This window comes from Schistocerca americana, chromosome 6, assembly GCF_021461395.2.
Source record: "Schistocerca americana isolate TAMUIC-IGC-003095 chromosome 6, iqSchAmer2.1, whole genome shotgun sequence".
NCBI lineage: Eukaryota > Metazoa > Arthropoda > Insecta > Orthoptera > Acrididae > Schistocerca > Schistocerca americana.
Window position 1 is genome coordinate 548,683,364 of NC_060124.1, and position 25,704 is coordinate 548,709,067.

The following is a 25,704-nucleotide window of genomic DNA, read 5'->3' on the forward strand; positions in this document are numbered from 1 at the left end:
TTCGCTCTAAACAGAATCAAACTAATCAACAAGGGTGCTTTGGCAGCAGCGCACTTGATAATATCGCCTGCAGGAAATTACAGAATCTAGAGAACTTATGCTTGCCTACTACTGTATAACGGGAATGCTTACATCTGGGGCAAAAACTTGTGTTGTTATGTCGTTACAGCATCACAACTCATCGCTCGAGCGTTTAACCGATGTAATAACTTCACCCGTCCAACAACTGACAGCCTGCGACGTAAAAACGCATTACGTCTTTATTAAACTGAATAATAGCTGTGGCCGGCGTGATTTCATGTGGAGGTGACAGCTGGCGCTGTGTGCGCCCCTCCCCTCCTAAGACCAAACAGGGGCGAATCTCGCGGCCGGGGGTATGGCACTGTGTCTCAAGTATGGTGAATTATTGGGGAAGACATGAGCCTTCGATAACACCCGTCCACTTTGATAAATAATATCATCACTAGCCTCAAGATGAAACACAACTTTGATTTAAAAATGGCGATTAAGACGTCATATTCAACAGTTCCTATAAAACCAAAATATAAAAAACAATTCAGAAACTTAAAAATTCGAAATAATAAATATTGGGCCTTAAGGGGGATCTGGGGAGTTATATTCTCAAGTAAAACCCACAGAGCCCCAAAAATACTGGCATATACAAAACAAAACAACCGGAAGAATACGATGAAGAATAGCATGCAGAGGTCTGCATCGAAAATGCAATAGTAAAGCATCAAATTAGATAAATTCAGATGGTTTCGAAGATATCACTCTATAAATATAAACTAACTTAAAAGACAGACACCAATACAGAAAACAAAAAGTAATATAAGTATAGAAAGCGAAAAAGTAATACCAGTACAGGTAGCAAATATCGCGAAAGTTAACGAAATATGGTAACAACAACGAATACTCCAATACCGATACAGAAAGGTTTAAATTGCGAGATGAATAAAATGCAGTAACATGTATTCACCAATACAGCTCAACAGAAAATTGCAAAATCCCTGAAATTACTCGTAAATACTTTTTGTGTGAGTTGTTACGTGCTAAACTGGATCTGGCGCCTTCATTCTGTAGGCAACCAAACTCAACTAATTCTGCTACATCTTTGTACATTGCTTTCAATTACTAACATCACGTTCTTCACACTTTACGTTAGACTAAACCAGTCTTCATTTACCATAACCTTCTGAAGACATTCGTGTTTCTTTATTGTCGACCTATCAGCGTTCCTTATTTCAGTAATATTACTATTAGTATTCGCTAAGTTATTAATTTCATTACATTACAAGTTGGCTCACCTTTGAAAAAAATATGTGCCGAAGTTCACATAAGTTGTAATCACTGTGTACTCACGTTACCAAGACAACCAAAGATAAAGTTTAAACTCTAGTTGATTAGGAGCGTAAGCGGAGAACACCATAAACTCATCTTTCTCTTACGTAACTAAACTGGTTGATCCAGTAACATGCTCATTCCATTAAAATTTGCACCACTATGTATATATCCAATATAGACTACAAACACAGCATAAGGTGACAATACAAACGTCCCTAACGAAAACAAACCAACGCTCCGCACATGTGTGACGTCACCCGCCAAAACACCAAACACCAATACGTCACAGTTCAAGCCCGACAGGTGATATCGTAGTTTCAGGTCGACACAATTACTGTTTTGTCACATCATTTGCTTTCTGTCTTTCCCAAGTCAGTTTATTTTACTCGTTAAATTAACGCCATAGTACTGCAGTTCTGCACTGCAGTGACTGACGATGATTGTATCGTGCCGACAGAATGTTGTCTACTGAAACAACCATCAGCCTCTGCAGTTGATACACTTTTCCGATTCATCCTGTTGGCGGTAGACATCTCCATACGGGAGGCATCTGATGAGTAATATATGTCCCTCCGAGACGCATGCAGTTTTGCCGTTCCCATAGTTTTCGCTTTGGGTGTATGTTGTCGGAAGGCTCTATACCAATAAACTCGTTCCTCTATTCACCGCACAGCGCTAAGCTCTGAATTTTGTTGCATTTGTGCAAAATTCTGTTCGCTGGGATGGCCGAGCGGTTCTATTAGCTACAGTCTGGAACCGCGCTACCGCTATGGTCGCAGGTTCGAATCCTGCCTAGGGCATGGATTTGTGATCTAGGGGACTGATGACCGCAGAAGTTAAGTCCCATAGTGATCAGAGCCTCTTTTTTTTGCAAAATGCGGCTGCTTTTGAAACGATCCCTGGTGTTGCCAACTTACTATCAAGTGAATAATTCAAGAAGCAATAGCTCAAATTAACTTTTCCAGTCCAACATTAATGCCCACTTTCAATCGCACCAGTTCCTTACTACTACGCAGAGCTATGAGAACTTACATGTGGTGAGCCATGGGATACGTTTACTGTACGCAAATTTCTAGTACCTTTAGAACAGAAATCACACACAGGAATATACGCAGCCGAAGAATGGAGTACTGGTCATAGCTCCTCTTTGAACAGCAACATCTCGTAGTTAGTTGGCCAACGATAGGCCCTAAGCGGCTGGAAAAAAGGGCAGGTCAACCCCGATTTCAACAAACACACATAGTTATTGGCCTATATCACTGAATCCGTTCGGATCTGGAAATGTGGAACATGTTTTATGATCACGCAGTACGACCTTCTTCGAGATCGAGGAAGATTTTCTACAAAAATCATTACGGATTGCACAAACAGACATCCAGAGACATTCAATTCAATATCATCGTCAATAAGAGATACAGCAGAAGAAAACGAGACCCAGGTTAATGCTGTTTTCCTTCACTTCGCCCTGTCGCACTCTCGTTTAGTGAACAAAGTACGAGCAAGCGTCGGTTCGTCTTGTGGCAAGCGGAGCAGTGGATCCCCCAGAATTATACATCTGACAGAATACTACAGAGCATAAAAATTTTAAATTTTAAATCATCCATTCTTCTGCCTCTATGACAGAAAAGTACTTAGTTATGTGGCGTTGATGATTTCAGACATTTGTCACAGAAGACAAAAAGAAAAAAAGACGGATTTGTCCAGATCACAATATTTTAGGGAAAGCGGTTTTACACAACAACTAGATAGAGCTTGTAGGCAGCCAGTGTGAATACACTGCGGCGGCGCGGCTCCTTCCGTCCTTTATCTGCAGCTACCAGTGAACTCGCTGCAGCAGATCGGCGGTGTGAAAGCCGAGCAGAATCCTACGGTATTTCAATTCGCACCGGGCAGCATACTACGTAACTATATCAAGAAAGAGAAAAAGTCTTCATTTCGAGTGAAAGGTGGAAGTACTGGCAAAACTTTGCTCTATTCTTAACATTGATATTGTACGCGTACACTTCTAAGACCGTGCTAATCTTAACACAGTATGCGCAAAATACTTTCATTCACGTTAGCAACTTTATCTTAACGTATTTCATGAAATCTACGAAGCACTAAGCACGGATTGTTCTTAAATGAAAATGCTCGCCGTGCTATTAAGTTTTCGGTGTCTAATGCACGCAAGTTTTTAGTCACCAATCTGCTCAATATGCCAGGAGGAATTACTCTCTTTTCTCATACAGTAAATTGCTTAAAAATCAGTACATTCTAAAAAGCACATTGCCTTCACCTTAAAGCACTTTTGAGGTGTGTAGCACAACGATAACCGGCAAGTTATAACTTCTTTCGGAGCTCTTACTACACACGACCGTATCATTGAAAGGTTGTGCTACGAGTACTCTAGACTGCTGAAAGCTTTCTGTATCTCCAAGAGAAATGAGGATCGAAGAATACTCTGTTCTGATTGGTCAGTTTTCTTTAAGGCCAATAGAAAAACATTATTCTCTCTTGTTAGTCCGCGCTTTTCATGACCAACCAATAAACAAATAACATGCTTTCGAACTGTACTTTTTCCCGAAATAAATATTTAGCATTCTGATATTTTGTTTATATTTTAAGTTATTAACTATTTTCATTTGCACTCGAATTAGCTTTCCTTATACCATTAACTTACTTGACATATTATGTTAAAAAATTCCCCATCGTACAACGTCCTTTAGTAGAGCAGTGATCTACATGTTTACTTTAGACCACATTCGCGCATCGCTGACACTACTAAAAGCATATACCAAACTGTAAAGAGATAAATAAACAAAAGGGGTTCATGAAATAAACAGAATAATTCGCAAAAACGTGCTCTTGACCTGTTTCTTGGATGTGTCTGTGCACTACTGTTCTCTGGTGGATGTAAATTGGAACTACGTACCCGAATGAACCCGCTTCCAGACCATCTGTCACTGTGCATGCATCAGTCATTCTCCCGATACACAGGTTCTAGGCACAATGATCAGATTCGCCAATATCGTTACACACTCTGTGATCTGTTGTAGTTTATTGTGCTTCTGAGCTTGCACTTCTTGGAAATTATGGATGCAGCAACTCATCAAATCCAGGAATTTCCCAACGTCTTCTAGATTTCATTTAGGTTTCACTGCTGGACCTGATACTGTAAGTAACGATCATCTTTACAAGGCTGCTGTTTTCAAAGGCACATGTAAACATATTCAAAATTTTATTCTTTCTTGTATGATGGATGTTTACTATGTCAGAGCAAAAAAGAAAATTGCTGTCACTGATTCTGTACCAGTTAGCGCAGGTACGGCAGTGAGATTTCAACAATTTCACTTTTTATCATAATAGTCAGATATGTTTCCTCTAACGTGATATCTGTAGCAAGGTCTTTGACATTCAAGACACCTCGCTAAAAGAGTTCAAAAACTTTAGGATAATCGCTTAGAGAAATGAGAGTATAGTTATTTCTCAGAGCTAGAATTGCACAGGTGTCACGAGTGGTCGTCTTTCAGGTGCACAGACTCTTCTGAATAAACATTTTGAACATGCCTATGTAGTTGATTTTTATGCCGAAACGCAGGATCTGATTTTAACCTATGCAGAGAGCCAAATAGGGACGTTAGAAGATATTTCGTTGACTTTAGTGAGATTCTTAGTTTTTCCTACATTCTTCACAGTGTGTAATTGACATGCTGAGTAAGAAAGTCTGCCATGTTTCCTACTCAAGGTGGAATTTTAAATCAAGGACTGTGCAAGTTGTGTATGAAAATAGTGACTTGTAGAATGCCTGGAGAAAACTGAGATTCCATCTCGACAAACCACTACAATTATTTCAGCAACAGTGCAACGTCTGAAATGAAGGCACCAGCATTTCAATTTTCGTTGTCTGTATTTACAATCATGCAGCATTGTACAGCCAATTACAAAAATGAATAGTTGAGCCACTGTGTGTACAACAAGGGGTAGAAGACTGCAAAAATATTATCGAGCTAACGTACCTGACATGATTTCCACATGCAGAGAGCTGCTGTAGCTTGCACAGAGATGTGGACAGGAAAATGAGTTAAGTAACGGCTTTTTCGAAAGATGTGTGAGATAACATTGTCGCTCAAGTTGCTGAAAGCTTTTAATTTACCAGTTATGTCGTAGCTGCAAATGTATTTAATTCCGAAAAGTGTGTGTTATATACAGGTCACTTTCTGCAAACATTGCTACAGGCGTCTTGCAAAATAAATCCCATCCTTGAAGGCAATAAACTGAGAACAAAAGTTCTGATATCAAACACGAGGAATGAGTTTAGAAATTTCTGGAATCCTTATTCTTAAATGATTTGCAGAAATATTGTAGTCAGACATCGAAACTCCTGAAAGTGACTGTTACCATACCGGCGACATCGTCTGACGCGGACCTGAAGGTTTTCTGCTTCGTGCTATGAGTCAGCAGCTGCTTAGAGCAGTAGCAGCGCTCTCAATCGAGAAGGACATTGTCATCAGCATAGTAGAATTCAGTGAATTGAATGAGTGCTTCACTGACAGAATCTCTGATCTTAATGAGCGGAGAATGGATTATTAGAGACAAAGTCAATCGTAAAGTAAATGTATTTCCGTAGAGTAGTTCTTTTTTACTATTATTAAACCACGTGTGTTAGACATTTGAAACTTTGTGGACAACCTTCCAGTGAACCCCTAGAAAAATCTGCGCGAAACACCATTGGTGAAAGCTTATCGAGTAGCAGATCAAATGGCTGGTTTCAGGACGTTCTAGCAAACAGTAATAAGAGTTGTAACTTAAAGGGAAAAAATCGATAGATGTAGCCCAGGGGAGCTCTACAGGGCTATTAATGTTTGCAATACTCTGTATGTAAATGACTTAGAGGATAACGTCGTAAGCTGTCCGGGGCGGTTGTCAGACGAAGCTGTTGTCTACAGGAAGGTTGCAACAACAGACAACCGTATCGAAATGCGGGAAGACATGCAAACAGTTCACGATTGGTCTAGTTGACACTGCAAGTAAATAAATGTAATGTCCTGCACGTGCATAGGTTACGAGTTTGGCAATAAAACATTGGATACTATAACAACCGGAAAATACCTCAGAATAGCTGTCATATATGGACTAAAGAGGCAAGACCAATAAAACAATTGTCATAGAGAAGCAGAGGAGTATCTAAGATATCCTGGAACAATCTGAAGGGAATTACCTCGTACACAAGAGAAGTGTTTTTCAAAAGACTCGTTCGGCATTTCTTGAGTACTGTTCATCAGTCGGACCATTATCAGGTAGGACTATTCGAAAGTTATGTATATGCCATAACTACCCTCTGCCACACAATATAATGTAGCTTAAGTGCAGATGTAGACGTTAAAGTTTCCCTCAAATTCCGCTGACAATTTCGTGGTTTGTAAAGTTCTGTCAAACGATGGGATCACCTGGGCTCAGAGCTATGCAAGTATATATCTTCTGTCTATCGTGCCATGAATCTACTTTGATTATTTCTATTACAGCTAGGTATGTAGCCGAATCAGGAGCTTATTACCAGCAGTCCTTTACGTTCTTCCTATATTAGGTCGTAATTCTGTTCCGATTAAGGGATCATGGTTACATAATTGTTATACATTGTAATGCTTCAATAAGGAAACGAGTATTTGATGTGAGTACATCTTGACGTCCAGACAGCCATTGAACCTATTTTTTGCCGAGAATATACTGCAAATGTATTTCGTGTATTGTATAACGGCAGTAGTCGCTGCAGTTCGAGTATCTTCGGACATGGATGCGTCCTTGTCCGAAGGAACTTTGCATCGTAATTGGGGATTACCCAAGCACTGCAGTATCGCATTTATCCGCCGGCACCGAGCAGCTGACTTTCAAGGAAAGATTGGTAAAGTTTTACAGAAGTTCGAAATATGGCGCCTACTTCAATGCGAGATGCTTTTAATTATTTCCACAACGAAATTATGTCTCGAAATCTGGCAGAAAACGCAAAGAGATTCTGGTCATACATAAAGAACACCAGTGGCAAAACGCAATCAATACCTTCACTGCGCGATAACAACGGTGAAGTCACTGATGATAGTGCCACTAAAGCAGAGTTAATAAATACGGTTTTCCGAAACTCCTTCACCAAAGAAGACGAAGTAAATATTCCTGACTTCCAATCAAGAGCAACTGACAAGATGAGAAACACAGAAGTAGATATCCTCGCTGAAACAAAGCAGCTTAAATCACTTAATAAAGGCAAGCCCTTCGATCCGGATTGTATACCAGTCAGGTTCCTCTCAGAGTATGCTGATAAAATAGCACCATATGTAGCAATTATATACAACCACTCGCTCACAGGAAGATCCGTACCTAAAGACTGGAAAATTCCTCAAGTCACACCAATACCCAAAAAGGGAAGTAGGAGTAATCCGCTGAGTTACAGGCATATATCACTATCGTCGATTTGGAGTAGGGTTTTGGAACATATACTGTATTCGAACATTATGAACTACCTCGAAGAAAACGATTTATTGACACATAGTCAGCACGGATTCAGAAAGTATCTTTCTTGTGAAACACTACTAGCTCTTTACACTCATGAAGTAATAAGTGCTATCGATAGGGGATGTCAATTGGTTCCATACTTTTAGATTTCCAGAAGGCTTTCGACACCGTTCCTCACAAGCGTCGTCTAACCAAACTGCTTGCCTACGGAGTATCGCCTCAGTTGTGCGCCTGAATTCGTAATTTCCTGTCAGAAAGGTCACTGTTCGTAGTAATAGACGGAAAGTCATCGAGTAAAACAGAACTAATATCCGGCGTTCCACAAGGAAGTGTTATAGGCCCTCTATTGTTCCTGATCTATATTAACCGCATAGGAGACAATTTGAGTAGCCTACTTAGACTGTTTGCAGTTGATGCTGTCATTTACCTCATGTAAAGTTACCAGATGATCAAAGCGACTTGCAAAATAATTTAGATAAGATATCTGTATGGTGCGAAAAGTGACCCTGAATAAAGAAATGTGTGAAGTTATTCACATGAGTACTGAAAGAAATCAGCTAAATTTCGATTACGCTGTAAGTCACACGAATCTGAAGGTTGTAAATTCAACTAAATACTTAGGGCCTGCAATTACAAATAACTTAAATTGGAACGATCACATAGATAATATTGTGGGTAGAGCAAACCAAAGACTGCGATTCATTGGCAGAACACGTGGAAGGTGCAAAAGGTGTACTGAAGAGATTGCTTACATCACGCTTGTCCGCCATATTCTGGAGTATTGCTGTGCGGTGTGGCATCCGCATCAAGTGGGACTGACGGATGACATCGGAAAAGTACAAAGAAGGGCAGCTCGTTTTGTATTATCGCGAAATAGGGGAGATAGTGTCTCAGACATGATACGTGAATTGAGATGAAAATCACTAAAACAAAAGCGTTCATCGTTGCGACGGGATCTCCTCATGAAATTTCAATCACCAGTTTTCTGCACCGATTGCGAAATCATTCTGTTGGCACTAACTGACATAGGGGCAAATGATCATGACGATAAAACAAGAGAAATCAGGGCTCGCACAGAAAAATTTAAGTGCTCGTTTTTCCCGAGTGCCGCTCGTTAGTGGAACGGTGTAGAGACAGCCTGAAGGTGGTTCACTGAACCCTTTGCCAAGCACTTTATTGTGAATAGCAGAGTAATCCCGTAGATGTAGATGTGAAATTCGTCACTCCTTCTCAGTCCAACTACTTTCCAACATTCGTCTATCGCACACGTCGCGAACACTTGGATTCTCTTCGTTTTCGGTTTCCTCACAGGAAATGATTCACTTCTGTACCATGCGGTGCTCAGTAATTTCGTACTCAACTTACGACATACGTTTTTTACCAGTTGATTTCTTTTGTCCAGGAACGCCTCCTTTTCCTGTGCTACTCTGCTTTATATGTCCTTCTTGCCTCGTCCAAGATGGGTTGATGGGTCGTTTTGCTTCCAAGATAACAAAGTTCCTTAACTGCGTGTACTTCTTGATCCCAAGTTGTGATGTTTTCTCGCTGTTCTGTTTCTCTTCTACTTCTAATTATTTTCGTCTCTCTTCGGTTTACTCTCAGTACTTATTCTGTACTCATAACACTATTCATTTCATTCAATAGATCCTGTAATTCATTTCAACCAAGGATAGCAATGGCACCAGCGAACCGTATCAGTGGTAATTTCTTACTGTGAATTTTGAGCACACTTTGGAAACTTGCTTCCAGTTCCGTCAAGGGTTCTACGTTGTAGACAGTGAGTAGTATGGGCGAAAGACAGCATCACCTCCCTTACACCACTTTTAATTGAAGCATTTCGTTATGTCTCCTCCATTCTTACCATAGAACTACTTAAACCTAACTAACCTAAGGACATCACACACACCCATGCGCGAGGCAGGATTCGAACCTGCGACATAAGCAGTCGCGCGGTTCCAGACTGAAGCGCCTAGAACCGCGACGCCGCATCGGCCGGCCATCGCTGTTACATGTCATTGGATTCGTCTCGATAGCCACTATCAGATAATAAGTACGAAACTATAGTATCCTATGTAAAGAAACAAAGTTGACCTTTTTATCCCTGCCGCGAACCCGTCTAGCTTCAAAAAATCAACGTCATATTATGGCCCCGGTTGTCCTATACATCTTTTGTCCCACAGTCATCTCAGCTACCATCGTACTTCCGGAGTTATTCTAGGTGGCAATAATTAGTGACTCACCCTGTATAACACCAAAAATGAAGAACTAAGGATGTGGTGTCACGGAATTGGGGTGTTTTCCTTGGTTATGGTGTGCTCCAATTGTTCCAATTATTAAGCTTTAAACGCTGAAGAATAACACATTTTACAGCATAATGTACTGTCTACAGTAGGGAAACATATGGAGACCATGATTGTTTATGTAAGGATGACAAAAAACCATGTCATAAAGCAGCGTCTGTGAGGCAATGATTTGTGGACAACAACGGATAGGGTGGGGAGAAGTCTGCTAAGGCCTGAGGTGACCTTTTAGTATAAGAGGTAAGAGGATTGTATCGTCGTTTTGTGACTGTACATGGGTATACGATGGCTTAGAATTTCCTTTTAGTGTGATGTAGGGTAACTTGCTCTAAATGTAAAGAGATATATCTTAATGCAGATGAAAGGGAAAAAAAAACAATACTGTAATTTTCGTATACACAGTCAAGGGGATTAATTTCTAGGCGTAAAGCTGTAAAGCGATATGAAGTGAAACGAGCACATGAGAGCAGTAGCAGGAGTGGCTTCGGCTTACTGAGAGAGTCTTAGGAAAGTGTAGTTCATCTACAAAGAGGACTGTATATAGAACAGTAGTGCCTCAAATTCCTGAATACTGCCCGAGTGTTTTGGATCCCCACTACGGCGGAGTAAAGAAAAATAGAGGTTTGCAGACAGTATGTGTTTCCTGTTTGCTGCTTCGTCTGCTGCATTTTCACATTTCCTTCTTTCATCAAATGAGTCCAGTATCTCCTGTCTTTCTACAATGACTTGTCTTTTTAGGCATTTTACATAACGTCCTAGAAATTGATTGGAAACGCCATGTTACACTTATAACCAATAACTCATTGGGATGCGATTGAAAGTCGACTTAAATCCAGACCTCAAAGTAAATCCAGACCTCAAAGTGCACTATCACTATCGTTTCTGGTTTCGGTTCCTGCTGAAGAATGATCAGTTAGTCATACACAGAAGTTCACGCACCTCTGGCATGTCACGGCGTTCCGCCTGTATGGGTCACACCCTATCCGGCGCAAAAAGTTCTGGTCTGCCTACAACCCACGCAACCGCTCTGCACCAGAAAACAAGAAAACAGTTCTGCAGTTGTTCCACTAGGCGTCTCTAGCAGTAACACTAACGAGTACAACAATCGAAAACAGTAAAGTGCAGTGAAAATCAGGTACTCCTATGAACTACAGAGAAGTATTTCTAATATTTCAAGTCCTACTTACATGATTTTCAATTACACACATACAAATCTGATAATAATTTAGAAGTGAATGTCTTATGAAGTAGTTTGGAGGCTCCCAGTGTGTTACAGATTGCTCTAAGACATATTTTCAGAGGTGGGCATCAGAAAGGAAAAACTATTACGTATCCTACACCAGAATTCTTTTGAGAGTAAATAACATATGCATTGAGTTTAAATACTTATGTGGCCTCCTTCGACAGGCGTTCAAGAGAGTAAAAGTACCATTCGACACTGAGCATTAATACGTGGATTTTATATAAGGGTTTGGACGCTTTTTCTTTGAACCAGGCCTTCCTTCTCCGAAGGGCTTTGTTGGCAATCGAAACACGTAAAAGGATAAACATAGTACAGATAAATGCAGCTCAATGTAATTTGTCAATGACTGAAATACGAAAACTAACTGACCAGCTGAGTGTTAATATGTTTTGTTTGCAAGAACCATACTGTAGAAAGAATGAGCTCCCACATTTTCGTGCAGATATAGTAACAGGTACTGGCCACAATGAGGGAATGACTGCCACGGTCGTTACAAATGGATATATAGTGTGACCCAAGGTGGCAACGCTGTTGGACAAGCACAGGGTCACAATAGAAGTGAAGGACTGCAGACAAAGTGGGTTGTAGTAAGCATGCCTTACTCTCATCCTATCGTACCTTATACAGGTAGAGTCAGAGCAGTTTCTCTATATAGACAAGTTGCGTGTCTCCTTGTGACAACAGATGCATAATCATTTCTGTGGCACAGTAGGCAAACAGACGAACGAGGAGATGTACTAATGGAGGCAATACAGGAACTACAGCTCATTGTTTTAAATCTGGAAGACCAGCCGAGTACATTCGAACAATAAGCTGGTGTAGTTACTAACATAGATGTCACTTTAGCAAACCGCATGTCAGCAGCTAAAATTAATAGTTGACAAGTGCTCCAGTACCTAACATACAGTGGCCATAATACAATTATCGTCGAAGAGGGAAATGACAATAATACAGAAGACAAGCTGAGGAAAGCAGAATTGATTTAGGCATCACTAAATCTGATTGAGATTGCTTAGTTGTCTACCTCGGACTATTTAGAATGGAATCGCTTACGGTTCATGTAGATTTGGGTGCTCAATTACTAGCTGAACTCTTGCAAAGAGCACAGTTCATTTATATTCCTAGGAAAAAGGTAAACAATCAGACTACGATCCCTTAGAGCCTTGAACTTTCCACTCTGAGGTGAAGGGTACGAACGAGAAGAAGAACGAACATACTCTAGGGCAATCGGAGTGCGGTAGTAGGCTCCATGAATACAGGGCTATTAAGATGCGCTTCAAAACTTTGCTTCAGGAAACTGAAGGAATACACCTGCAATTTGACATCTGCCAAAGACTGAATAAATTGTTGACTGAAAAGGTTAAGGGAACTACTATCATGTCCGCAATTCGTAAGGTGGATAGCTCAATGACGACAGGACGGAGAGAGTCACCAGAATATCTGCTAACTGCCCAGCCTCCTGACGATAACACAGACGCTGAGATACACGCACAACTTATAAATGCAGTAAATAACGAATTTGACAATCAGATGTTGGTGATACGGTCTGGTCAAGAAGAAATTGCTGTCGCAATTAAGAAGCTCGAAACTGCAAACGCACCTGGTCTGGATGGCGTATACTCTGAAGCCGTGCCGATGGTAGGTCCACAGATAGTGCTAGATTTAGCAGCATTCCTATTCGAGGCATCCTTTTATTAACATTGCCGGTATATATTTCATATCCTTCCTTCTTTGGTCATAATCTGTTATATCACTGCCATAATAGTAAAAGTCATCTACTACCCTAAGTAACTCAGTTCCTACTTCCCTCAGCATGCCCTGAATTAATTCTCCTGCATTCCATTACACTTGTGTTGCTTTTCTTGATGTTCATCTTACATCCAACCTCTAACACATTGCCCATCCATTCAATTGCTTTTCCAAGACCTTTCCCGTCTCCGACAAAAGTTCAATGTTAGCATCACACCTCGAACTTCTTCTCCCTGAACTGTAAGTCCTTCAACAAATTTCTCCTTGACTTCATTCACAGTCTCCTTAACGTACGGATTGAATAACACCAGGGATATGCTACAACGCTGTCTCCTCCCTTTCTCTGCCACTGTATCCCTTTCATACACATCTGCTGCCATCTGGTTTCTGTGCAAGCTGTAAATAAGCCCTGGGTCCCTTTACTTTACCTCCATTACCTTGAGAATTTCAAAGAGTATATGACAGCCAACACTGACAAAAGCACTTTTTAAGTATACAGGAGCTATAAACAAAAGTTAGCCTTCCCTTAAGATGTATTCTAAGGTAAGTCATAGCGTAAGTACTACCTCGCGTGTTCCTAGACTTCTGCGGAAACCAATCTGAATATTTCCCGAGGTCGACATCTACTAGTTTCTCCATTCTTCTCTAAATAATTTCTCTCAATATTTTGCAAGCGTGTGTTATTAAGCCGATTATACGGTAACATTCACACCTTTCAGCACCTGCAGCCTTTGGGATTGGAATTATTAAATTGTTCTTGAAGTGTGAAGTTATTTTCTCTGTCTCATACTTCTTGCATAGGAGATGGAGTAGTTAAGTCATGGCTGACTCTCCGGAAGATGTTAGAAGCACACACGGAATGTCGTCAACTCCATGGTCCGTGTGTCGACTTAGATCTTCCAGTGCTGTGTCAAATTCTTCTCGCCATATCCGACAGACGCAGCAACGGGGAAGTAACTGATTAATAGTTTAGTTTGGGCTTCTGCGTTAAATTTTAATATCTAATAGTCACAGTTCTAGCGTTTTCGTTTGCGTCAAAAAGTAAACCGATTTTGTGACGTATTAAAAGTTTCTAATCAGGGACAAATTATTTAATTTCACCTGAGTGGTTCGGTAGTTAGGTTTCTGAATATCTGAGTATTACTAGACACAGTTCGTGCGTTTTCGTCAGGGTCTACAGTAGATTTGCGGAGCACCTGCCGACAGTCCGTTTATCTGCATCGTTTACTTTTCGACGGTTTTTGGTATGGACAGGGACTGCGATTGTTGCGTGGGGCTGCGAGCCGAGTTGGTGATACTTCGCTCTCAGCTTAAGGCTGTGATGACTTCGTTTAGACAGCTTGAGGCTATAGTGGATGGCCACCTCTGTTGTGGGCCGGCCGTGGGGATCCAACGGACGTCCAGCACGGTTCTCACTGGTGACTAACCCACTTACAGCTCGCACTGAGGCTGACCCCTCACCTGTGGTCGAGTGGGAGGTCGCCCCAGGACGTAGCAGGCGGAGAAAGACTTCCCAGGCGGCCGCACGTAAGGCCTCCCCAGTCTGTCTGACAAACAGGCTCCAGGTACTGTCTGTGGCTTACACTGTCGTTGAGCCAGATGCTGCCGCCTGTCCTGTATCAGAGGGAACCACTCAGCCTGCAAGATCCGGGCAATTGCGGAGGGTGGGATTATTGGTAGTTGTTAGCTCGAACGTTAGGCGCCTTATGGGGCCCCTCAGGGACTTGGCTGACAAGGAGGATAAGAAAACCAATGTGCACTCCGTGTGCATACTGGGTGGAGTCATTCCAGATGTGGAAAGGGTCCTCGCAGATGCCATGATGAGCACAGGGTGCAGCCAACTGCAGGTGGTTGCTCACGTCGGTACCAATGATGTGTGTCACTTTGGATCACAAGAGAGTCTCTCTGGTTTCGAGCGGCTAACAGAAGTGGTAAAAGCTGACAGTCTTGCTTGCAAGATGAAAGCAGAGGTGACCGTTTCCAGCATAGTCGACAGAACCGATTGCGGACTTCTGGTACAGAGCCGAGTGGAGGGTCTGAATCAGAGGCTCCGACGGTTCTGCGACCATGTGGGCTGCAGATTCCACGACTTGCGCCAAAGAGTGGTTGGGCTTCGGTTTCTGCTAAAGAGGTCAGGTGTCCTCTATAAGCAGGAGGCGGCCACACAGGTAGCAGGGGCTATGTGGCATGGACTGGGCGGTTTTTTAGGTTAGAGGGTCTCGGGAAAACAAGAAGGTCTTCAGGCACAAAGGGTGCACGCTGAACACAGGAAGAACATAGATGCAGGAACCATTGGTATAACAGTTGTAAATTGTTGTGGCTGTGTTGGGGAAGTAACAGAGCTCCAAGCGCTAATAGATAGCACTGATGCTCAAATCGTTATAGGCACTGAAAGCTGTCTAAGGCCGGATATAAGCTCCGCGAAATTTTTGCGAAGAACCTAATGGTGTTACAAAAAAATAGGCTAAACACGGTTCCAGTGGTGTGTTTGTTGCTGTCAGAAGTATTTTATTTTGTCGCAAAATTGAAGTAGATACTTCCTGTGAGTTAGTTTTGGAAGAGGTCATCGTTGGCAACCGGAATAAAATAATAACTGGATCCTTTTAGCGATCTCCCAATTCAGATTATACAGTTGCTGAAAGGTTCAAAGAAAACTTGAATTTGATTTCATACACTTACCGACTCATATGATAATAGTTGGTGATGACTTTAATTTACCCTCAATATGTTTGTGGAAAATACGAGTTTTATTCCAGAGGTACGCATAAAATATCATCCGAAAATGTCCTAAACTCATTTTCTGAAAATTATTTCGAGCAGTTAGTTCATGAGACCACGTGAATAGTTGTGAAAACACACTTGACCTCTTAGCAACAAATAATCCTGAGTTCATAACGAGCATCAAAACCGATTCAGAGATTACTGAACACAGGGTTGTCGTAGCGAAACTGAATATTGTAATCCCCAAATTCTCGAAAAATAAGCGAAAAAGTTACATATTCAAGAAAGCAGGTAAAAATTCACTTGACGCCTTCCTGAGAGACAATCTCCACTCATTCCAAATTAATAATATAAGTGTAGACCACATTTGGCTTAAATTCAAAAAATTGCATCGGCAGCAATTGAAAGGTTTCTACCAAATAAATTAACAAACGATGGAGCTGATCCTCCTTGGTACCCTAAACGGGTTAGAACACTATTGCACAAACAACGAAAGAAACATGGCAAATTTAAAAAGGCGCAAAATCTCCAAGATTGGTGATCTTTTACAGAAGCTCGAAATTTAGCGTGGACTTCAATGCGAGATGCCAATAACAGTTTCCACAACGAAACTTTGTCTCGAAACCTGGCAGAAAATCCAAAGAGATTCTGGTCAGATGTGAAGTATGTTAGCGGCAAGAAACAATCAATGCCTTCTCTGCGCGATAGCAAATGGAGATACTGTCGAAGACAGTGCTGCCAAACAGAGTTATTAAACATAGCCTTCCGAAATACCTTCACAAAAGAATACGAAGTAAATATTCCAGAATTCGAATCGAGAACAGCTGCCAACATGAGTAACGTAGAAGTAAATATCCTCGGAGTAGTGGAGCAACTTAAATCACTTAATAAAAGCAAGTCTTCTGGCCCAGTCTGTATACCAGTTATGTTCCTTTCGGAGTATGCTGATCTATTAGCTCCATGCTTAACAATCATATACAACGGTTAGCTCAACGAAAGATCCGTACCCAAAGACCGGAATGTTGCACAGGTCCCATCAATAATAAAGAAAGGTAGTAGGAGTAATCCACAAAATTACAGGCTCATTAGGTTTACGTCGATATGCAGCAGGATTTTAGAACTTATATTGTGTTGGAACATTATGAATTACTTCGAAGGAAACGATTTAGTAACACACAGTCAACATGTGCTTAGGAAACATCGTTCCTGTGAAATACTACTAGCTCTTTATTCACATGAAGTGCTGAGTGCTATTGACAAGGGATTTCAGATCGATTCCGTATTTCTGGATTTCCTTAAGGTTTTTGACACTGTACCACACAAGCGACTCGTAGTGAAATTGCGTGATTATGGAATATCGTGTCAGTTATGTGACTGGATCTGTGATTTCCTGTCAGAGAGGTCACAGTTCGTAGTAACTGACGGAAAGTCATCGAGTAAAACAGAAGTGATTTCTGGCGTTCCCCATGGTAGTACTATAGGCCCTTTGCTGCTCCTTATCTATATAAACGATATGGGAGACCATCTGAGAAGATGTCTTTGGTTGTTTGCAGATGACGCTGTCGTTTATCGACTAATAAAGTCAGCAGAAGACAAAAGCAAACCGCAAAACGATTTAGAAGAAAAAATATCTCAATGGTACGAAAAGTGGCAGTTGACCCTAAATAACGAAAAGTGTGAGGTCATCCACATGAGTGCTATAAGGAACTCGTTAAACTTCGGTTACACTATAAATCAGTATAATCTAAACGCCTAGGAATTACAATTACGAACATCTTAAATTGGAAAGAACACATAGAAAATGTGGGGAAGGCTAACCAAAGACTGCGCTTCATTGGAAAGACACCGCCCTACTAAGGAGACTGCCTACACTACACTTGTCCGTCCTCTTTCAGAATACTGCTACACAGTGTGGGATCCTTACCTGATAGGACTGATGGAGTACATCGAAAATGTTCAAAGGAAGGCAGCACGTTTTGTACTATCGCAAAATGTGGGAGAGAGTGTCACAGAAATGATACAGGGTTTAGGCTGGAAATCATTAAACGAAAAGCGTTTTCGTTCCGACGGAACCTTCTCACGAAATTCCAATCACCAACTTTCTCCTCCGAATGCAAAAATATTTTGTTGACACAGACCTACATCGGGAGGAACGACCACCACAATAAAATAAGGGAAGTCAGAGCTCGTACGGAAAGATATAGGTGTTCATTCTTTCAGCGCGCAATACGAGATTGGAAATATTGAGAATTGTGAATGTGGTTCGTTGAACCCTCTGCCAGGCACTTAAATGTGATTGGCAGAGTATGCATGTGCATTTAGATGTCTATATACTCCTTCCACCTTTCAGGTTTCCCTTCCTTGCCTTCCCATCTGAGCTCTCGATTTCATGCAGCTCATTTTCTTATATTCAAAGCTCACTTTGATATTCTTATAGGCGGTATCTACCTTTCCCCTAGTTACACATGTTTCTGTGGGGTTGCATTTGTTCTCTAGTCATTCCAACCTATCCATTATACACTTTCTGTCCGTCTCATTCCTTAGACGTATTTATTCCCTTTTGCTTACTTCATTATCTGCATTTTTATATTTTTCTGTTTAATCAAATATGTCCAATATCTCCTTTGATATCCAATGTTATCTACTATGTCTTGTGTTTTTAGCTGTTTTATGTACCATGGCAGAAATCGATTGGCCTGCCCAACGTCCAACCTGCACCCAATGGACTACTGTTGAAATGAGTTAGAAAGTCTACTTTGATCCAAACTTCAACGTCCAATACCACTAACGTATCTGGTTTCATTATTTGACGGAGAACGGCAGCTGTTCCTACACCAAAATTCAGACACATTATTATAAGTGTTCTCATCAGAGTTCAGGTCGTCATAAAGGTATTTCATGCACACAACGATGACATGATCATTGTAATACGACTGAAAACGAGCCTAATTGAATGCTTTAAAAAAAAAAAACAATTTTCAGTGAGTCGTAGACGGTAACGAGCACACATTTCTGATTCTAAACGTTTATTATAAGAATTCCGCTTCTCTTTCGTTCTTAACATCTAATATACAGTCTAAGACACTAAAACGACTCAAATTGGTCACAAATGGTTATTCACAGAGGTATCGACGGAAAATGAAGAACTGCAGGCTTCGGCGACCGATGAATGAATGTGTGACTGCTGGAGCACAATGTCACCGCACACCTGGTAAGAATGGTAAACAGGGTTCATGATGATACCAGCGCATAAAGTACTAGAGGATTTCATTCCGTGTACTCAGTTTGACAGTCACCATGTCTTGCAAACAGGCTCGTGGACAATGTCATCAGATGACAGTATTTGAAAGAAGAAATGTTGTTGAGTTCAAAGAAGCTGGTTGGAGTAATTGGCCAATCGATCGACATATGAATAGGAAACCACGCAACTATTCAACGATGCTGGCAAAAATGAGCGGACCATCGCCGAACACAGAGTTTATAAGTACGGGTGACCTAGAGAGACGAAAGTCTGACTTCATGGCGCCCCTTAAGCCGACTACCATCGACGTATGTACAACCAGAAGATGGTTCGCAGTGTGCTGGGTACATTCGGCCTGGGAGAGCGTTGGCTGGAGCAGAATTGTCTTCAGTGATGATTCTGGCTTCTAGCTGAGCCCCGATGACCAGCCACGATGTATCTCAAGACGCCCCAGATAAAAGTGGGCTACCAATGTGACTGTTGGCCACCATACAGTCCGACAACCAGATGTGATATCTTGGGGTGGGATTTCATTTCATAGCAAGGCCACTTCCGTTGTAATCCGCTGCACCCTTACAGCAGAGAGGTACGTTGGCGATATTTTTTGCCCTTCATGGCAAGGCATCTTGGACTTGCATTTCTGCAAGATAATGTCCACCCGCACACTGGAAGGATATCTACTAACTGTCTTCGTGATTGCCATACTCTACCTTGGTCAGAAAGGTCTTCAGATCTCTCCGCTATTGAGAACATTTGGTGCTCTGTAGGAGGGAGAAAGAAAACTGGCGTTCTACGGATCGGAGCGTGGAATGTCAGATCCCTTAATCGGTCAGGTAGGTTATAAAATTTAGAAAGTTAAATGGATAGGTTAATGTTAGATATAGTGGGAATTAGTGAAGTTCGGTGGCAGGAGGAACAAGACTTTTGGTCATGTGAATACAGGGTTATAAATACAAAATCAAATAGGGGTAATGCAGGAGTAGGTTCAATAATGAATAAAAAGTAGGAGTGCGGGTAAGCTACTACAAACAGCATAGTGGACGCATTATTGTGGCCAAGATAGACACGAAGCTCACGCCTACTACAGTAGTACAAGTTTATATGCCAACTAGCTCTGCAGAATATGAAGAAAGTGATCAAATATATGATGAGATAATGTGCAATTATTGAATTAGTGAAAGGAGACGAAAATTTAAGAGTCATGGGTGACTTGAATTCGAGAGCAGGAAAAGGAAGAGAAGGAAACGTAGTCGGTGAATAGGGATTAGGGCTAAGAAATGAAAGAGGAAGCTGTCTGGTAGAGTTTTGCACAGAGCATAACTTAATCATAGCTAACACTTGGTTCAAGAATCATGAAAGAAGGCTGTATACATGGAAGAACCCTGAAGATACTGGAAGGTTTCAGATAGATTACATAATGGTAAGAGAGAGATTTAGGAACCAGGTTTTAAATTGTATGACATTTCCAGGGGCAGATGTAAACTCTGACCACAATCTATTGGTTATGAACTGTAGATTAAAGCTGAAAAAATGCAAAAGGTGGGAATTTAAGGAGCTGGGATCTAGATAAACTGAAAGAACCAGAGGTTGTACAGAGTTTCAGGGAGAGCATAAGGGAACAATTGACAGGAATGGGGGAAAGAAATACAGTAGGAGAAGAATGGGTAGCTTTGAGCGATGAAATAGTGAAGGCAGCAGACTATCAAGTAGGTAAAAAGACGAAGGCTAGTAGAAATCCTTGGGTAACAGAAGAGATACTGAATTTAATCGATGAAAGGAGAAAATATAAAAATGCAGTAAATGAAGCAGGCAAAAAGGAATAGAAACCTCTCAAAAATGAGATCGACAGGAAGTGCGAAATGGTTAAGCAGGGATGGCTAGAGAACAAATGTAAGGATGTAGAGGCTTATCTCCCTAGGGGTTAGATAGATACTGCCTACAGGAAAATTAGAGAAACTTTTGAAGAGAAGGGAACCACTTGCATGAATATCAAGAGCTCAGATGGAAACTCAGTTATAAGCAAAGAAGGAAAGCGGAAAGGTGGACGGAGTATATAGAGGGTCTATACAGGGCCGATGTTCTTGAGGACAATATTATGGAAATGGAAGAGGATCCAGGTGAAGATGAAATGGGAGATACGATACTGCGTGAAGAAATTGACAGAGCGGTGAAAGACCTAAGGCGAAACAAGGCCACTGGAGTAGACAACACTCCATTAGAACTACAGATAGCCATGGAAGAGCCAGTCCTGACAAAACTCTACCATCTGGTGAGGAAGATTTATGAGACAGGCGAAATTCCCTCAGACTTCGGGAAGAATATAATAATGCCAATCCCAAAGAAAGCAGGTGTTGACGGATGTGAAAATTACCGAACTATCAGTTTATTAAGTCACAGCTGCAAAATACTAATGCGAATTCTTCACAGAGGAATGGAAAACTGGTAGAAGCCACCGTCGGGGGAGATCAGTTTGGATTCCGTAGAAATACTGTAACATGTGAGGCAATACTGACCTTACAACTTATCTTAGAAGAAAGATGAAGGAAAGGCAAACCTACGTTTCTAGCGTTTGTATATTTAGAGAAAGCTTTTGACAATGTTGATTGGAATACTCTCTTTCAAATTCTGAGGGTGGCAGAGGTAAAATACAGGGAGCGAAAGGCTATTTACAATTTGTACAGAAACCAGATGGCAATTATAAGAGTCGAGGGACATGAAAGGGAAGCAGTGGTTGGGAAGGGAGTGAGACAGAGTTGTAGCCTCTCCCTGATGCTATTCAATCTGTATATTGAACGAGCAGTATAGGAAACAAAAGAAAAATGCGGAGTAGGAATTAAAATCCATTGAGAAGAAATAAATACTTCGATGTTCGCCGATGACATTGTAATTCTGTCAGAGGCAGCAAAGGACTTGGAAGAGCAGTTGAAAGGAATGGATGGTGTCTTGAAAGGAGGGTGTAAGACGAACATCAACAAAAGCAAAACGAGGATAATGGAATGTAGTTGAATTAAGTCAGGTGATGCTGAGGAAATTAGATTAGGAAATGAGACACTTAAAGTAGTAAAGGAGTTTTGGTAGTTGGAGAGCCAAATAACTGATGATGGTCGAAGTAGAGAGGATATAAAATGTAGACTGACAATGGCATGGAAAGCCTTTCTGAATATGAGAAATTTGTTAACATCGAGTATAGATTTAAGTATCAGTAAGTCGTTTCTAAAAGTATTTGTATGGAGTGTAGCCATGTATGGAAGTGAAACATATTTTAGACAAGAAGAGAATAGAAGCTTCCAAAATGTGGTGCTACAGAAGGATGCTGAAGATTAGATGGGTAGATCACATAACTAATGAGGAGGTATTGAATAGAATTGGGGAGAAGAGGAGTTTGTGGCACTACTTGGCTAGAACAAGGGATCGGTTGGTAGGAGATGTTCTGAGGCATGAAGGGATCACCAATTTAGTACTGGAGGGCAGCGTGGAGGGTAAAAATCGTAGAGGGAGACCAAGAGATGAATACACTAAGCAGATTCAGAAGGATGTAGGCTGCAGTAGGTACTGGGAGTCGAAGAAGCTTGCACCCGATAGTGTAGCATGGAGAGCTGCATCAAACCAGTCTCAGGGCTGAAGACCACAACAACAACAACATGGGCAGGGCCCTACAAACAACTCTGAATTTTGCTCATCTATAGCACCAATTGGACCGAATTTGGCACTATATCCCTCTGGACGACATGCAACAAGTCAATCAATCAATGCCAGCCGAACAGCTACTTGCATAAGCGCCAGACATAGATAATTTTCTTACAGACTTGCTCAATTTGTGTAGCTCTTTCTCGTGAATAAACCATTCAGTTTTTGAAATGGGACTCCTTCATTTGTCTGTACATGAATATCACATCTACTGATTTCCGCGCCATTGGTATAATTCCTTCTTGTTGCGTCGTATTTTCTTTAATTTTTTAAAAAGTGGACTTGATATGTCTAATTGTTAAGTGGACGTGGACTTGAAATGCCTGAAATTTTCGAAAACAATTCTTGTCACCATCTGAAAGACAATTTTATCCCGTTTCACAAAATTTTTTTATCTCCTTTTCAATTTTTGATTTGGTCTTAAACGCTCTTTGAACAAATGTCTGCAAATCAGCAACGCTCATGCGACAGGCAACGAATAGCACCATATACATTTCTTGCCTGCCACAGTCCTGGAAACAATAAAGCCAATATGCAGGGACCTTTCAGATACAAAATAACTCTGCAAATGGCTACATGGCCGTATGCAAAACCCTAACGAGTGTTTTAACATCTGCGTGTGGCAACGAGCGCCAAAAACAGTGTTTGTTGGATGGACAGTACTCAAAATGGGTGCGATGGATGCTGTCATGTGTTTCAATGATGGTGTAACCATCAGGATAAAAGTAATTGACAAATAAGGCATCCAGCCAGCAAATAATAGGATATCTGGTCTGACTGCCATAGATTGTCAGCGAGTAGTTGAAGCTGTGGAAGCCAGTGTAAGGAAAAGGCCCCTGAAGAAGTCTACAGATAATAAAGAAGCAGCTGGCAAGGAAGATTATGCTGCTGGAATGTCTGAAAGAGGCATACGATGCGTCAAAAACACTGTGAATATTCTTTTCTCATTTTCTCGAAACTACGTTTTCAGAACATTAGGTACATATAACTTCTCAATGGTTTCATCCATGTTCACCAAGTTTCCCGCAAATTAAGAATGGTATAGCATCTTTGTATTGTGCGTAGTACATCGCAGAAATTATCTATGTGTGTCGTTCTGTATACAATTTTAGCGGTATTTTTTAGACAAAATAATAATGTGGTAAAATAAGGGTTTTTCTATTTCCCCAGATATACTCCAAACTACAAAACGAGAGGCATAATGTGTTCCTGTGAATGTTGACAGCAGTCTGTCACAGTCTGAATGCTATTAGACTGATGATGGACCGAAAATGGTACCTGAATTGGAAATGAATTATAAAAACACCTATTAGGCAAAATATTGTAATTCTTAAACTGTAGGAGATATTTTAATAAATATCCTTATACAGCTTGAGTTAATGTTATTCATTGTAGATGAAGAGTAATGTGCACTGAGAACGAGCTATGAAAATGCAGCCCGTGCACGTCCACGTCCCCTTAAAGAGAAACTGATGCATTTATTGCGTCGTCAGACACTGCCGCCTTTTGGCAGCTATGACATGAAGTTTCGGACATCGACATCTGAGAAAAAAAAATAGTGTCCCTTTAGGCGACAGATAATGTATTTTGTTTCCACATGTTTTAAACCAGGATATATCTGGGATTGGTTGATAGGACCCTACCTGAGACAACAACCGGTTTTTCTGGATGCAATTTACAGTAGTTTTGCAGCTATGTGAGAGTAGGGGGGGAGAGCAGCATCAAATTAATTTTCGGACTGAAAGCCATAACAACAACAACAGTATGTCTTGTACGACAGATTTAATGTTTTTAGGAAAAAGAAGATAAGGAATAAAATTTTTATTTATGCTTTCCAGAGTATTATCTAACACATAATCCCATTGCGTTATTTAATCTAAAAAGAAGGAAATTTTGTTTAGCGTAGTTTTATTCCTTCGCTCTGAGGGGAAAGGAGTGTATACTCAGCTAATCATTCAAATGTATTTAAAAATATTTCTGAAGTATACAAGGATAATCGATGTAACGTATAAATGTAATAGTAAAACTCGAATCATCAATACGAAAGCTGGTTCGAACACCGTAGTAGTTTGGAAGTGTTGCTTCCTCCATTCTTTTAATTGATTTAGCGAGTCTGCTACAGGTGGCTCTGCAGTTTAACATGGAATACAAACCATAGACTAACCTTGCATTTATCACACTAACAGAAATCATTGTCAAACTTGAAAGAAGCGGCAAATGTAAAAAAAAAAAAAAAATGCTTCTGACAAACCTCTGACAAACCAGTGGCCTAGACTGATACTTACTTTCTGAACCACCGAACAAATGTGAAATGATAAAACTATTTATACTTTCATTAGTTACTGAAACAGATCGTCTAACATTGATAACGTTAAAAATTACTTGTTGCTTGCCAACGTGAAATATGCATGCATTGTGATAAAGAGTGAAGCTCTCCACTGCACTGTACTGTATTGTAGAACGTCCACTTTGAAAGGATAACTGAGTAATATGACGGTAGGCCTATGGTGGCAATGGAGAGTGAGCAGGAGATTTTCTGCTTAACAGACTGTAACATAATGCTACAAACCAATGTTGTTGAAATGTAGACTTTTCTAATCTTATCTAACGACAGGTACCTATAGTTACGATTTGCATCATCTCCGTGGGTAATTTAGTATGACGCCAGCTGCTGCGAAAAGCTCCTGCTGTGATCTCATCAAGCTTGACCTGAAGTTGGTAGCCTAGGACGTCGATACAGCAGGAAGGACTCGGTGACAAGGAGACTTCCTCCCTCCACTGCCTCCACACCTGCCTCGACATCGCATTGGTGACCTTACGGAAAATCTATGCAGCATCTTACCTTCCGGCTAGTATCCTTCCGCCTGGGAATTCAAGGAAAAGTTCCAGAACGGAAGAGTACCTTTCAAGGCAGCATGTTGGGCCTCTGTTCTCAA